A 10,738-nucleotide genomic window follows, 5' to 3' on the forward strand; every position below is an offset into this window, starting at 1 on the left:
AACCGCTGAGCTACAGCTGCCAACCTATGCAATTATTTATTTAATCCAATCTATCCAAAATACTATTGTTTTGGTATTTGATGAATAAAAAGATATTCTTGAATTACTTTTTTGGTTATGTGTTTTGAGAAATTGATGGCCAATGTACTTTAACCACCTAACAAATAACTCTTAGCTTGATGAAAAAGATAAGACAATATCTAATAAAGGATAGAGAGGAAAGAAAATGTTGAGGGAAAAGATGACATTTCATTTAAAAAAGAAATGACACTTCATTTCATTTACAGGAGAATGTGCACACTATGTTTAATAACTATTTTGACAAGGCGTTAAGTCTTCAGGTGATGGTGGGCAATCATGCTACACCAAATTTCTGGAATTGTGGGAATGAAACTGTGTACATTGGTCACTTTGGATAAGCTGGTCTATACATGACTATGTTTTTTGTTTGTTTGTTTTTTGTTTTTTTTGAGACAGAGTCTTACTGTGTCACCCTTGGTAGAGTGCTGTGGCATCACAGCTCACAGCAACCTCCAACTCTTGGGCTTAAGCAATTGTATTGCCTCAGCCTCCAAAGTAGCTGGGACTACGGGTGCCTACCACAATGCCCGGCTATTTTTTGGTTGCAGTTGTCATTGTTGTTCAGCAAACCTGGGCTAGTTTCGACCCCACCGGCTTTGGTGTATGTGGCTGGCACACTAGCCATGAGCTACAGGCACCGAGCCACACATGACTATGTATTAATAACTATGTTTTTCCCCTTCCAAAGATGTAGAGTTATGATCACTCCCTCTCTGTCTCCTACTGTTGGGATACATTGTTAACTCATTATAATTACTAACATGTTCTCTCTTTTCTATCTTTTCCTCTTCTTGTTTTTTTGTTTTTCTTTGTTTTGTTTTGTCTTTTTTGAGATAGACTCTCACTGTGTCACTCTAGATAGAGTGCTAAGGCATCATGATAGTTTTCATACATTTTAACACTGTCTGCAACATTTTTCCTCATCAACGTTCAAAAAGGATCTAATTTCTGTATATCCTTAATAAACACTTTTAGTGCTCATTGTGAGTATGATGTAATAGTTCATTGTGATTTTTCTAGGCATTTCTCCATAATTAGTACTTTAAGCATTGCTTCAAATGACCATTGGTCATTTATATATCTTCTGTGAAAAGTGTCAGTGCACTTTTTTGTCAATTTTTAAATAAAGATATTTGGGTTTTGCTGTTGTGTTTTGGGAGTTGTCTATATATGTGTATAAGTAATACATATATATATTCTGAGTATTAACTTCTATCACATATCTAATTTAGAAATATTTCCAGCCATTTCTAAGATGGCATTTTTACTCTATTTATAGTTTTCATAGATGAGTGAGGATGCCAAAATTTGGTTGCACTTGTCATTGTTGGTTAGCTGGCCCAGCTGGGTTCGAACTCATCAATTTCAGTGTATATGGCTGGCACTGTAACCACTGTGATATGGGCACTGAGCATAAATCTGTGTCTTCTGAAATTATGGCTGTGAGTTCAAGAATGTGTCCCTAGACCTGTCTTTAGTAAGAGAAAATACAAATTAGGAATACCAGAATGGGGGGCAGAGCCTGTGGCTGAAAGAAGTAAGGCGCTGGCCCCATATACCAGAGGTGGCAGGTTCAAACCAGGCCCCAGCCAAAAACTGCAAAAAAAAAAAGAAATACCAGAATAAACACTCCAATTTGAATATAAAGAAAGAGATTTTGCTCTTTTTTTCCCTTAAAGATTTTAATTTAGGAAATTTTGTATGTAAGGCCAAGTGGCTTGCTTCTTACCTATAATCCTGGCACTCTAGGAGGCCAATGTGGGTGATTTGCTGGAGCTCAGGCCAAAGTGAGTGATTTCCTGGATTTGTTTGAGACTGGCATGAGCGAACAAAACCATTTCTCTACTAAAAACAGTTTATAAAAAACTAGCTGGGTGTTATGGCAGATATCTATGTTTCTAGCTACTTGGGAGGCTGAGGCAAAAAGAATTCTTGTGTGGGCAGCACCTGTGGCTCAAATAAGTAGACCACTGGGCCCATATACTGGAGGTGGCAGGTTCAAACATGGCCTGGCCAAAACCTGCCAAAAAAAAAAAGACAAAAAGAACTCTTGTGCCCAAGAGTTGAGCTATGATGTCATGGCCCTCTACCCAGTATAACAAAGTGGGACTCTGTCTCCAAAAGAAAAAAAAAATTATCTCTGCCTTCTTAAAATATGTGTACATAATTTTACCAGATAAATATGCTTTTTATCCTTCTTTTAAAATCCAGTTTTGTCTTTCTCTAGGACCAAGGAAACTGCTTTAAAATATACATAGTTAGGGCAGGAGTGGTGGTTCATGCCTATAATCCTAACCCTCTGGGAGGCCAAGATGGAAGGCTTGCTGGAGCTCAGGAGTAAAGACCTGCGAGAACAACTGTGAGACCTTGTATACTTACCTGGCAGGGGAGATACCATGATCACAAAGGTGGATTTCCCAGGGCGAGGCTTATCCATTGAACTCAGGATGTGCTGACCCCTGCAATTTCCCCAAATGTGGGAAACACAATTGCATAATTTGTGGTAGTGGGGGACTGCGTTCGCGTGTTCCCCTGAAAAAAAAGAAAGCAAGTGAGACCTTGTCTCTACTAAAAATAGAAAAATTATCTAGGTATTGTGGTAGTTGCCTATAGTCCCAGCTACTTGGGAGGCTGATGCAGGAGGATTGCTTGAAACCAGGAGTTTGAGGTAGCTGTGAGTTAGGCTAATACCATGGCACTCTATCCTGGGTAACAGAATTAGATTGCGCCTAAAAAAATTTTTTTTTTCTTTTAGCATCATATCCAAGTTATGTGAGTGAAGTGGTGATATTAGTACTTGCTTCAGAAATTCCAAGAAGAACACAAATAGATGGTGTCTGTTGTGTGCTTCATAGCTTTTATTCTATGAAAGTTTCAGATAAGATTCTGCAGAAAGTATAGTCAGTAATTTTAGCAGAACACTAAGAATCTCCACAAATGTAAGAAAATCTATTGTTATTTAACTTCAAAATTTTGTTTTTACATGAACTATGATAATTTTTATATGCTCTAATTTTTCACTTTAACATAGTTAAAGGTTTCTATTCCGTGAATCTTATCTCTCTCATTCTACTGCTCTAGGTAGAGTGCCATGGTGTCGTAACTCACAGCAACCTCAAATTCATGGGCTTAAAAGATGGTCTTGCCTCAGCATCCTGAGTAGTTGGGACTACAGGTATCCTCCAGAGTCTCAGGCTGCCAACTTGGGTGGCATCACAGCTCACTCACAGCAACCTCAAACTCTTGGCTTTAAGTAATTCTCTTGCCTCAGCCTCCCAAGAAGCTCGTACTACAGGTGCCCATCTCAACACCTAGCTATTTTTTTTGTTGTTGCAGTTGTCATTGTTGTTTTTTTACCTGGCCTAAGCAGGGTTTAAACCTGCCAGCCTCAATATATGTGGGCAGCACCCTACCCAGTGAGCTTTGAACACTGCCAAGTTTTTCAATTTTTAGTAGAAACAAAGTCTTGCCCTTGCTAAGGCTGGTCTTGAACTCCTAGGCTCAGCCTCATCAACTTCCCAGAGTGCTAGGATTACAGGCATAAGCTACCACACCTGGCAGCTACATTTCTTAAATGTATTATATCTTAGGAGTTTATAGTATTCTTGAGGATATGTTAATGTCTCTCTGATTACAAAATAACGATTGTTTTATAATTATCTCTGGCTTACGATATGTTTATCAAGACTGCTATTCACACATATATATATATAATCTCTAAGTAGGTGAGATTACAGCTGTAAGCCACTGTGCTGGACTGTAGTTAAAGCATTTCTTCCCATAGATGTCTCTCACATTTTTGATGCCACGTGAGGGATACTTCTAGTCTGCCACCTTGTTGATTTTACCCTCTCTGTAAGTTTTCACTTTCTATTTTGTTATGTATTAAATATTCTGTAATTTTAGAATTAAATATTCAGAATTCTGTGTTGGAATTTCAACTTATGTAAGAAGTAAATTAGACAATTCATAGGCACTCCATATTTACTAAAAGGCTCACTTGGAAATTCTAATTTATGGCTCGGTGCCTGTGGCTCAAGAGGCTAAGGCGCCAGCCACATACACCTAAGGTGGCGGGTTCAAATCCCCAGCCCGGGCCCGCCAAACAACAATGATGGCTGCAACCAAAAAATAGCCGGCGCTGTGGCGGGGCGCCTGTAGTCCCAGCTACTTGGGAGGCTGAGGCAGGAGACTCGCTTGAGCCCAGGAGTTGGAGGTTGCTGTGACCTGTGAGGCCATGGCACTCTACCCAGGGGGATAGCTTGAGGCTCCGTCTCAAAAAAAAAAAAAAAAAAGAAATTCTAATTTACTATGGGCAAAAAGAAATCAGTAGGATTGTCATCACTTTCCTCAACCTACATCTAAATTATATTTTAGTTTTTCCCAAATGCTTATTTACACATTGTGACTCATCATATTTTACAAATTTCAGCCTCTTACTTTACATATAAAAGTAAGGCTTTTGGTTTCTTCTAAAAAATGAAATACAGCCATTTCAGTTTTTGTAAAAATATCAATATATTAATAATATAATACAAATTATCTTTACTGTTTTCAAATATTTATTCATTGAAATTTTCTGGCTCAGTGCCTGTAGCACAGTGGTTAGGGCACCAGCCACATACATCAGGGCTGGTGGTTTCAAAACTGGCCTGGGCCTGCTAAACAACAATGACAATTACAATAAATAAAATAGCTGGGCACTGTGGCAGGTGCCTGTAGTCCCAGCTACTTGGGTGGCTGAGGCAAGAGAATCGCTTAAACCCAAGAGTTAGAGGTTGCTGTAAGCTGTGACTTCACGGCACTCTACCCAGCGTGACATAGTGACACTCTGTCTCAAAAAAAAAAAAAAATTTCTGATAAGTACTTTATATTAATAAATAGTACATTTTCCATAAAATTTTATTGCCATATGCTACATAAAATATTCAAAATACACACTATCATTCAACAAAATGTTATCTAGTATTAAGAGAAACACCTGCTTTGCATAAGTTCATAGTCACAGTGGAATATTGTAGTTATCTAGGAAAAATAATTTTTTTGAGATGCAGTCTTACTCAGGCTAGAATGTTGTAGTATCAGCTTAACTGAAAATAACATAAGATAACTGGGTTTAAGTAATCCTCTTGGTTCAGCTTCTCAAATAACTGGAACTACAGTTGCCAAACACAACTCCTGGCTATATTTTTCTTCTTTTACGAGAGAGGGTTTGGCTGTTACTTAGGCTGATCTCAAACTTCTTCTTTTTTATTAACACAGAGTCTCACATTCTTGCCCTTGGTGGAGTGCCATGGCATCATAGCTCACAGTAACCTCAAATTCCTGGGCTCAAGCAATCCTCTTGTCTCAGCCTCCCAAGGAGTAGAGGTGGAGTCTCACTTTTGGTCAGGCTGGTCTTGAACTCCTGAGCTCAAGCAATCCACCTGGCTCAGCCTCCTGTGTGCTAGGATTATAGGCATAAGCCACTATGCCTAGCTACTGATTCCAAACTTCTGAGCACAAGCAGTCTTCCCATCTTGACCTACTGAAGTGCTAGAATTACAGGTTGAGCCAACCGAGGTGACCTAGAAAAGCTTTTAATTGCTACAGCAATGTTGTATACAGAATTTCATGTCTAATTCTTTTATTCTTGTTTTGCAATTTCATATTAGCATGTATCTTATTCAGGGTAGGATTTTCAACCTCAATTTATTGTGTGTTTGGGTTGGTTTCACCTATGTATTATAATATTAGATTAAATCACAACTCATATATCTTCAACATGTGGTTCAATTAAAATATGAATTTGCTGTGTGTCTACTATCAATTATAGCTGTTTTTTTTTCCTATGAATATTACACAAAATTTGTTTGAGTTTTTTTTTTGTTTGTTTGTTTGTTTTAAGACAGAATCTCACTTTGTCACCCCCAGTAGAGACCCTGGTGTCAAAACTCACAGCAACCTCTAACTCTTGGGCTCAAGCAATTCGCTTGCTTTAGCCTCCTGTGTAGCTGACAATACAGGTGCCAGCCACAACATTGGCCTATTTCTAGGGATGGCATCTCGCTCTAGCTAAGGCTAGTCTTGAGCCTGTGAGCTCAGGCAATTGGCCCACCTAAGCCTCCCAAAGTGCTGAGATAACAGGTGTGAGCCACTGCACCTGGCCTATGTGTTCTCTTGTATATTTTTTTCCTTGGTGGTTTTCAATGGTTATTATGTCCCATCTAGGTAAATAATCATGATAATAGTCTTAATCTTACCATGTGTTTATTTATAAATCTGTTTTTTCTTTTTTGTTTTTGAGACAGAATCTCACCTTGTCACCCTGGGTAGAGTGCCATTGCATCATAACTCATAGCTACCTCCAATTCCTGGGCTCAAGTGATTCTCTTGCCTCAGGCTCCCAAGTAGCTGGGACTACAGGCACCTGCCACAACACCTGACTATTTTTAGAGATGAGGGTCTCACTCTGGTTCAGGCTGGTCTCAAACTCATGAGTTCAAGCAATCCACCCACCTCAGCTTCCCAAAGTGCTGGGATTATAGGTGTGAGCTACCAAGCCTGGCCATATTGATGAATCTATATTCTCTTTTGGAGAGGAAAAACATTTTGCAATTTGATGGTAAGTTGGGGACAACTTTGTAACTATTTTAGTTATCTCATTAAATTTTTTTTTTTTTTTTGGGACAGAGCCTCAAGCTGTCCCCCTGGGTAGAGTGCCGTGGCCTCACAGCTCACAACAGCTTCCAAGTCTTGGGATCAAGCAAGTCTCCTGCCTCAGCCTCCAAAGTAGCTGGAACCACAGGCGCCCACCACAACGCCCGGCTATTTTTTGGTTGCAGCCATCATTGTTGTTTGGCAGGCCCTGGCTAGATTCGAACCCACCACCTTAGGTGTATGTGGCTGGCGCCTTAGCCACCTGAGCCACAGGTGCCGAGCCGTCATTAAATTTTTTAATTTTGACAAACATAAAACTTACCACCTTCAGCCTTTCTAAGTGTATTTTCTAAGTTAACATAATAACCTTAAGGTTTGTTCTTATCATTGGATGTGGTGAGATGTTCTCTTTTAACACTGGATAATGGGCTCGGCCCCTGTAGCACAGTTGTTATGGTGCCAGCCGCATACATCAAGGGTGGCAGGATCGAACCTGGCTTGGGCCTGCTAAACAACAATGACAACCGCAACAAAAAAATTGCCGGGAGTTGCGGAAGGCACCTGTAGTCCCAGCTATTCAGGAGTCTGAGGCAAGACTCAGACTTCATAAACCCAAGAGTTAGAGTTTGCTATGAGCTGTGAGTCCACGGCACTCTACCCAGGGCGACATAGTGAGATTCTGTCTTGTGAAAAACAAACAAACAAAAATACTGGATAATCCTCCATTGTCTCTGTATTGGAGCAGACATTGACGTCTGTGTTGCTTATACCTCTTGGCTTTTGTGAATAATGCTGCAATGAATGTGAGGGAGGACATGTATCTTCCACATTCTGCAATGAGTATTTTGGATATACATCCAGATGTGAGATTGCTGGATTAAATAATAACTTTTAATTGTAGTTTTCTGAGAAAATTTCATACATTTTAATAGAGTCTGCAATGTTTGTCCTCATCAACATTTCAAAAAGTTTCCAATTTCTCTATATCCTTAACAGATACTTTTGGTGTTCATCGTGAGTATGACATAATAGTTCATTGTGACTTTTCTTGGCATTTCTCAATAATTAGTATCTTAAGCATCCTTTCAAATTGCTGTTGGCCATTTATATATCTTTACTGAAAAATGTCAGTGCACTTTTTTTTTGGCTGGGGCTGGGTTTGAACCCACCACCTCCAGCATATGGAGCCAGCACCCTACACTTTTGAGCCACAGGTGCCACCCTAGTGCACTTCTTTGTCAATTTTTAAATAAAGATATTTGGGTTTTGCTGTTGTGTTTTGGAGTTGTCTATATATGTGTATTGTTTATATACATATATATTCTGAGTATTAACTCCTATCATAAATCTACCTTACAAATATTTCCAGCCATTTCTAAGGTGGCATTTTTACCCTAGTTAATGTTTTCTTGGATTGGTGAGGTCCTCTAAGTATTTCTGTTGTTCTTGTTGTTGTTGTTGTTGCTTATGATTGATGTCATATCAAAGAAGACAGTGCCAAGATGAATGTCATAATCTATTCTCCTATTTGTTCTTTGAAGAGTTTTATTAGTCATATTTCCTATGTTGTACATATTTAATCTGTTTAAAATTTTTTTTGTATTTGATGCAAGAAATCGGTCCACCTTTATTTTCTTCATGTAGATATGCAGTTTCAACACTGTTTATTGAACACACTCCCTTTTGTGTGTCTGTTCATGGTCCCCTGATGGAAGATTATGTGATCATACACATAGGAATTCTCTTGCATCACCTACCTGTCTGTCTTTGTGACAATACCACATTGGTGTTTCTTTGTTGTAGCTTTGTGATACATTTGACATCAGGAAGTATGTTGTGTCTTTTTCTTTTCTTTGTGGTAGTCCTGCTCTGTCACACCAACTAGAGTGCAGTGGCATCATCATAGCTCACTGCAATGTCAAACTCATGGGATAAAGCAATTCTCCTGTCTCAGCCTACAGAGTAGCTATGACCACAGGTATGCACCACCATGTCTATAATTGTTTGTATATTTTTGTAGAGATGGAATCTTGCTCTTGCCTGGGCTTGTTTTGAACTTCTGACATCAAGCAATTCTCCCAGAGTGCTGTGATTACAGGTGTGAGCCACCCCTGCCTGCAGTTCTTTGTTCTTTTTCTTTTTTGACACAAAGCTGCTCACAGCAACCTCCAACTCCTGGGCTCAACCCATACTCCTGCCTCTGCCTCCCAAGTAGCTGTGACTACAGGTACCCGCTACAATGCCTGGCTATTTTTTGGTTGCAGCTGTCATTGTTGTTTGGCGAGCTGGGCTGGATTTGAACCCACCAGCTCAGTTGTATGTGGCAGGTGCCTTAGCCTCTTGAGTCACAGGCACCAAGCCTCTTTGTTCTTTTCAATAATATTTGACTGGTCATAGTTTCTTAGCAAATTATAGGAACTTGTAATAACTTGCAGAACATATACTTTTGGGATTTTGATAGTAGTTGCACTGAATTTGTTTATCATTGTGGGTAGTATAAATATCTTAACAACATCAAATTATCTAAGCTTTGACTTAAAATTTTTTCAAGAGTGTGTTTAATTCCCACATTTTCCCCATCTCACATTATTTTTCTGCTTTTTATTTCTGGATGCACCTCATTTTGGTCAGAAGAGATATAGCCCATGATTTTAGTCATCTTAAATTTTATTAGATTTGTTATGTGTCCTAACAAAAGACCCCAGTGCGACTGGAAAAACTGAATATTTTGCGGCTTTTGGCTAGAGAGTTTGTTAGATCTAATTTGTATGTTCAAGTTTTCTATTTTGTTATTGATCTTTATTAAGTTTTTTAATTGATCATTAAAAGATGCATCTTTTGACTTGGTGCCTGTAGCTCAGTGGCTGGGGCACCAACCACATACACTGGAGTTGGTGTGTTTGAACCCAGCCTGGGCCTAACAAACAACGACAACTACATCCAAAAAATAACCAGACATTGTGGCAGGCGCCTGTAGTCCCAGCTACTTGGGAGGCTGAAGCAAGAGAATCACTTAAGCCCAAGAGCTGGAGGTTGCTGTGAGCTGTGACGCCAAAGCACTCTACTTAGGGTTACATAGTGAGACTCTGTCTCTAATGCTGCCCTCCAAAACAGATGCATCTTTTTTTTTTAAGTTTTATTGGCCTTTTCTTTCTTTCTTTTTTTATTAAATCATAGTTGCATACATTAATACTCTTATGGGGTACAGTGTGTTGTTTCCATATACAATTTGAAATACTTTCATCCAATTGGCCAACATAGCCTTCATGTCATTCTCATAGTTGTTGTGTTAAGACATTTATATTCCACATTTAGAAAAATTCACATGTACCCTTATAGGATAAATCATAGGCGTGATCCCAGCAATCACCTTCTCTCCATCCATCCTCCCCCCAGATGCATCTTTCTTCATTTAGAAAGACAGTTTGCTGGACATAGTATATATGCTTTGACAATTTTGTTCTTTGAGCACTTTAATTATATCACCCAAATCTTTTTTTGTTACAGAAGGTTTGTGTTGATTAATCCACTAGTAATTTACAAATGAAAGAATGAATGAGGCAAAACCTTTAACTGGAGCTCAAATCTTACTTCACACAAGAAAATTCATAATGGAGAGAAATTTTACAAATATCAATAATGTGGAAACATTTTTAACTGGTCCTCAGCCCTTACCAATCATAGGAGAAGTCATCCCAGAGTTAAATTCTCACAGTGTAAAGAATGTGGCAAAGCCTTTGCCAGAGTCACAGTTTTCTGTGTTAATAGAGTTCATGTCGAAGAGAAACGCTACCAATATGAAGAATGTGAGAGACTTTTAACTTGTGCTCAAATCTTTCTATACATAAAAACTTATCAGGGAAAACCCAAAGAAAGGTGAAAAATGTGACAAATTCTTTAACCAGTACTCACGCCTTCCAATACATAAAAGAATTCTATAAATGTGAAGAATGTGACAATATCTTTAAATATTTCTCAAGCTTTTCTAATCATAATTCCTACAGGAGAAATACTCTAT

The 10,738-nt window shown here is 38.8% G+C and overlaps 1 protein-coding gene and 1 non-coding gene across 2 annotated transcripts in view; one reads left to right on the forward strand and one right to left on the reverse strand.

Annotated features, from left to right (window-relative positions):
* Window positions 1-10,738, reverse strand: part of LOC100955839 (zinc finger protein 91-like) — a gene marked incomplete at its 5' end in the record, with an annotated part of 151,410 nt that overhangs the window by 31,160 nt on the left and 109,512 nt on the right. The gene's annotated exons all lie outside the window — the stretch shown is intronic.
* Window positions 2,453-2,616, forward strand: LOC111722671. The gene has a single exon (XR_002771387.1). It is a non-coding gene; the product is annotated as a U1 spliceosomal RNA (small nuclear RNA).

Source organism: Otolemur garnettii, unplaced genomic scaffold (genome assembly GCF_000181295.1).
Source record: "Otolemur garnettii isolate 467f Iridium unplaced genomic scaffold, OtoGar3 scaffold00305, whole genome shotgun sequence".
NCBI lineage: Eukaryota > Metazoa > Chordata > Mammalia > Primates > Galagidae > Otolemur > Otolemur garnettii.